We start from the raw sequence: 6,355 nt of genomic DNA, 5'->3' as shown, positions 1-6,355 counted from the left end.
TGTTCCATATGCAATGAAATACACGTTCTTTTTCTAAGAAACAAAGGAAACCCCTGTAATTCCCCTTTTCTGCTTTAGTGTGATGCTGTGCTAAATGCTACTGGCCTGCCAGGTCCCATGTATTTATTCTAAAACCACAAATCCATTTGAATAGAGAAAAGAGCTTAATGACAATGAGATGGATCAAACAGAAGGAAAATACATGGGAATCCTGATACATTGGAAGCAATAAAAAAGCTGAAGAGGGTGCAGTTTTGCATTGGGTTTTGACAGCAAAATAGGTTTTGGAAGTCTTTTATGAGGTTTCTCTACTTCTCTAGTAATTTTCATGCTAATTTCTTCTAGAAGCTTAGGAAAGACTTGTTCAGCCTTCACTAGTAGGTTACCGCTACCTCATTCTTGCAGTGAATGAAATCCAGCTGAACAGATGCTGAATTTATCAGGAATATTTTGCTCTTCCCAGTAAGCGGGTTCAACTGGGAACTGCACTATTGGTGCTAATAGTGGCATCTCTTTGATACTCTTTCCTATGTAGCTGGGCTGTTCTGGTCATTTATTGTTACAATCATATTTATGTTAGTATTTGATTGCTTCTGACATAAAGTCCTCACTGGGGACAAGAGCATGTTCTCTTGTCCAGCTCTTCTGACTGCTCAGGAGGTGCGAGATCACTCCATGTGGACTTGATTTAGCTATTTGTTTTTTTTTTGGTGATATTTTTCCACAAAAACATTTCAGAAGTGGTGATTTAGGTGCTTCTGCATGGTTTCTTCCCTAAAATGTGCTCCCAGGGCTATGGCAAGGGGGACAGCAAACAGTCCGTACACAAAATGCCTGTGAACTTCAGTCATGGTCCTACTTCCCTCACTTAGCCTCTGAAGCCCAAGTTCTTGCAGAGGTTCTATAGCACAGAATGGCTCATCTTCCAACAAATAGATCAGAAGATCCTCTTTCAGAACCTGTCATTCAGAGCTGCACATTTCTGACACGGCTATGTGCAAGGTTTTTAGCCTCGGTGTGTGAATCTAGTGAAGACTGTTCCTTGCAGTCACAGGCAGTTTTCAGTAACAGGGAGCCATGAAGAAAATGCAATGGTAACAAGTGAAATTAACGTGGGGTTTAATTTAGCTGTTGATAAAACCTTCTAATCCAGAAGACAGAAGGCATCTCAGACTAAATGAGCATCCACAGCTTCCCTGTGGGGCAGTGAGCTGGGTCGTGGGAGGGTGACACATTGATCGTGACCTCTACCATGTACCTCCTGGTGTGATGCTGACTTAACCTGTGAGCCTGGTTTGTTTCATCTCCCCAGTACATGTGCTCTTCATAGTAGGGATAATCACACACATTCTTAGCTTCTCTAAGAAGCAATTCCCCACTTCCTCCTGCTGTGCCTCATGAGTAGTCTCATGGCAAGGCCAAATAACCAAGAGCTGTGCTCAAAAGCAGTGTTATAGGACCTCCAAAGGTCTCTCAGAGAACTATGAGAGTCTGGGTTACAGGACCACGTCTTCTGCTCTCTGTAGTGCTGCCAAATTGGTCTCTGTGCCCTCAGTCCTCCAAGATTTGAGCCTTGGCTGTGGCACAGGGAGGGGGTCCCAATCACCAGAGAACATGTAGGACAGAGACCAACAGGATCTCTGCAGTGTTTATTTCAGAGCTGATTCTCAGGAAAGGCAGAGCTCAATGCTCAGCCCCCTGTCACTGCCCCATAACTCCCCGTTAACCCCTTTACCCCCCTGTTATCCCCCTTTACTCCCCCGTTACTCGCTGTTCCCACCGTTACCCCCCGTTACTCCTGTAATCCCCCTTTACTCCCCCGTTACTCGCTGTACCCACCGTTACCCCCCGTTACTCTTGTTATCCCCCTTTACTCCCCCGTTACCTCCCGTTACTCCATCTCCGCGGCTCGCGGGGCCCGCGCACCTTGCGTGCGGCAGCGCTCTCTGCTGGCGCCGGGCGGCGCCGCGGCGCTTGACGGGGCGAGGAACAGAAACGGGGGCGAGAGGAAAGGAGGAGTCCCGGGGAACGGGACGTGAGGTCTGGAGCATTCGTGGTGTCCTGTGGTGGGAGTTTACACGGGAACAGCGGCCTCGGGAGGCTGCTGCTACAACTGCCTGAGAGGAGGATGGAGCCAGGAGGGGCTGGGCTCTGCTCCCAAGGAACAAGGGGTGGGACAAGAGGAAACGGCCTCAAGCTGCACCAGGGCAGGTTTAGATGGAGCTGAGGAACAATTCCTGCCCCAGAGGGTGCTCAGGCATTGGAACAGGCTGCCCAGGGCAGGGCTGCAGTCACCGTCCCTGCAAGTGCTCGCACAGTGTGAAGATGAGGCTTCAATGCCATGAGTTAGTGGTGGCCTTGGCAGTGCTGGGGAATGGTTGGACTTTATCATCTTCAAGGTCTTTTCCAACCTGGTTGATTCTATGGTTCTATGATCTCCCCCCTCAAATCCAGGGGATGCCATCCAGTGCCTATGCAGCCCTGCCATTTATTTATAATAGTGTCTGTGCTTTCCAGATTTCCCACCCATTAAGAGATTTTTGAGGAAAACTACAAAGCTGATTCATATTTTCATTCAGAGGCTGTTGCGGAACAAATCGGTGTAACTAAGGAAAGGATTAGTAATATTTTCGTCAATACAATTATCAAATGGTGAAGGAAACATTCAGTTGGTGGACAATTCACAACATTGTTTCACGAGCTGTGCCAGTCACATTTGCTATGAAGATGGACATTTTACTGTCATCTTGAGGACATCCAGCTTCAAAATCCAGGGGTTATATTGCTTTGTATATTAAAGAGCCTTCTGTTATCGAAGTGTCCTGTCCCACAGGTTCTAACATAGTGCATTTCAGCTGGAACAAGCATGTAGACATTTGTAACAGCTCTCTAATGTGGAAATGTCTTTGCAGTTACATTTACAATTATGCAGATCCCGGGGCAAAGACCATTTGGTTTTGGTTATTTTCTCATCACAGACCACGCTGGGAAACTTTTGAAAGAAGTGTTAATCCCACTGTAGCACTAGATCCTGCTCAACATCTGGTATTACTTTAATTTGTAATGACAGATGGGTAAGAAACTATCCTTGCTTGAACAAGTGCTGTTTCTTTTCAATTGGAGAAGAAAGCCTGAGTTTCCAATCCCATAAAGATCATCCCTAAACTGACTTCAGAATTAAAACATTAAACGTGTATCCTCACAGGCCTGAATTTTACTGTTCCCCTTCCAAGTCTGGCCTACTCTTCTTCTGTTTTTCATCATTTTCCAAACTCTTCTCTGCTAATCCACTGAACGTGAGGACATTAGGAGGGCACAGTATTGTTGTTTCTTTCTGTTGTTCAGTTGTTTCCTTGTGTTTTACAAGCACACTCCCCCAATTATCCTGGTTTTACGCTTTATGAACAGCAAAACATTCATATGCTATTTACCTCTGCAGAGGATTGTTCAGGTTTCATAGAACGATAAAACTGAACCACAGTTTGTGTTGGAAGGGACCTTAAAGCTCATCCAGTCCCAACCCCTGCCATGGGCAGGGACCCCTTCCACTGGAGCAGCTTGCTCCAAGCCCCTGTGTCCAACCTGGCCTTGAGCACTGCCAGGGATGGGGCAGCCACAGCTTCTCTGGGCACCCTGTGCCAGCGCCTCAGCACCCTCACAGGGAAGAGCTTCTGCCTAAGAGCTCATTTCAGTCTCCTCTATGTCAGCTTAAACTATTCCCTCTTGGCCTGTCTGTTTCCTGTTTCTCAGCTCTTTCTGTGCATGCTAAGCTTGAATCCCCTGTTCAAGGTCCAAAATAGCCCTTCAGAGAAGCACAGGCCAGGGAATGAGGAGGAGCTCCCTTAAAAAAAAACAACAGCTTACTTCCTGTCTTAAATGTGTAATTTACATGGAATTACAACTGACTTGAAAGCCCAAGCAAACAGCCCTGAAACCATACTGGACTCCCATTCTGACTGGGACAACGAAACTTGCCTCATACTCTTGGCATCTCTTGCTCCAGTAATTGCTGGAATGTTAGACCTGGCAGCACTGCCTCTGTCTCAGAACACAGCTCAGGAACTACAAGGGGAGTTGGAGGGACTGTGCTTCTCCCACTGTGTGAGCAATTAATCTGCTGCTTTGTTTCCTTCCACACTTTTTAGTTCTCTCAAATGTATTTACTTGCTTTGCATAAGGAACTTGCAGGTACATCAGTCTGCAAAGCTGGTATGAGGCTGTTGAGAGCTGTGGTTGGATCCTCTGACAACCTGGTTTTCTCTTCTTAGAAGTGTCCAGAATTTGTTGTGCTTCAAATGCTGGCCTAGCTCTGAAAGCTGCTGTTCAGCAAAAGCATTGCAAGTCTGTAAGATCACAGAATCCCGTAAAAACACCCCAAATTATACAGCAATGATCCTGATACTATTTCTAGCACCTCCCCTAAGTAGCCAAAATAGGAGGAAGGGTAGAAAATACCTCGTTTTCTTTTCTGTTCTCTCCGGTAAGATGCTCTCAGTTCCAGTTTGGCTTTTTGAGCCCGCTCCCTGCACTCTGCTAAATAAGAGGCGTTATTCCAGTTGCCAGTTAACGTACTCTCTTTGCAGATTGCTTCTGCTCTTTGGGCCTGATTTCTCTCTGATTTCAGCTATAAAATTTGTACACTTCCACTTTGATTCAGCAGCTCCTTTTCAAGGCGCAGGTGAGTGGGCCTTAATGTTTATCCAAGTAACTGGTGTGTGAGTTCAGTGAACTCACAGTTTTGAAGATGACATTATCTGCAGGCTCATGTGAACAGTCACAGCTTGCAGAGCCTCTTAGGTGTGACCGCATGTGTTCTGAAGGAACATTTCCACTAGATTTTCCCCAGCCAAAGGAAAAACAGAAGTAAGGTTCCATGTGAGAGCTGAAAGTTAAAACTCTGCTCTGAGATTTAACTTAAAACAATGTGCTCTCCTCCAGAAAATCAAAGGAGATAAACATGTCATAGAATCATGGAATCCCAGACTGCTTTGGTTTGGAAGGGACCTTAAAGCTCATCCAGCTCCAGCCCCTGCCATAGACAGGGACACCGTCCACTGGAGCAGCTTGCTCCAAGCCCCTGTGTCCAACCTGGCCTTGAACACTGCCAGAGATGGGGCAGCCACAGCTTCTCTGGGCACCCTGTGCCAGCGCCTCAGCACCCTCACAGGGAAGAGCTTCTGCCTTATTTCTGAATCTCTCCTGTTTCAGTCAGAACCCATCACCCCTTGTCCTGTCACTGCAGTCCCTGATGAAGAATCCCTCTCCAGCATCCTTGTAGCCCCCTTCAAACACTGGAATCTGCTCTGAGGTCTCCACGCAGCTTCTCTTCTCCAGGCTGAACAGCCCCAATGTTCTCAGCCTTTGTATGGGAGGTGCTCCAGCCCCTGATCACCCGCATGGCCTTCCCCTGGAATTTCTCCAACTGTTCCATATGTATGTTAACATATGGAATGGAAGCTGGAGTTGGCTTGCATGTTTGTGAAGGGCCCCTTTCATGCATTTTTGCCATAGCAACCTCCAGTTTTCAGAATTGGAGTGTTTCCTCGGCTTGGGATCGAACAAAGTACTTCCCAGAAAGGAAGCTTTGTCCCTGGTTAATGTTGCCCCTGGGCAAGAAGAGCCTGTTATAAAAGCAGGTTGAATTGTTTCTGCTGCCCATTAAACAGAAGCATATTCTGGGCAGTTGAAGTTGATAGTCCATGAACTATCTATGATAAAATGTAATGAATGCCCATGAAATGCTTTAATTTGGCTTTGTTTCCCTGGAAAGATTAGAAAAGCATGGATATGCTTTGTTTCCCAGGAAACCTGGGCTAGAGGGGAATAACATTATCTGTCGAACTATGAAAAATACTACAGAAAATGGGTTATCAAAGTGTTACTCAAGGTTTAATTACAGGACTTCCTCTGTTATACAGAATGACTCCAGTCATTTTGAGCTAATCTTGCTGGTTGGGTCAGCATGGAAAAACAGGTATGGATGAGTCAGAGGGGGTCTGGAACAGCTGGACAGGGATGAAATTATTTGGCCTAGGGCTAGGAGTCTCTGCTGTGGATTGCAGTGTGACCAGCTATGGAGTATGAGTATTTAGAGCACAGAAGTGAATGACATTTGCCTCTGCACAGCCTGGTTCCATGTTATTGAATGTGTGTTCCTTTTCTCCTATGCTTTAAAACACAACCCCCTTATATGGCTTGAGAAACATCCCTGCAATAACAGTGTGAGATAACTGTGTCTTTACATGGCCTTTCTGTCCTTTAAAACTGACAGTTTGTAGGACCTATGTCATATTACAGTGCAAGCTTTAAACACAAAGCAAAAGATAGGTTGAAAAGGGCATCTGTAGGGTGAGAC

The sequence above is a fragment of the Neopsephotus bourkii genome, unplaced genomic scaffold, assembly GCF_033783945.1.
Source record: "Neopsephotus bourkii isolate Nb327-2 ecotype Australia unplaced genomic scaffold, CSIRO-AGI_Nbou_v1 NB_1139, whole genome shotgun sequence".
Classification (NCBI taxonomy): domain Eukaryota; kingdom Metazoa; phylum Chordata; class Aves; order Psittaciformes; family Psittacidae; genus Neopsephotus; species Neopsephotus bourkii.
Note: the sequence above shows the minus strand (reverse complement) of the source record.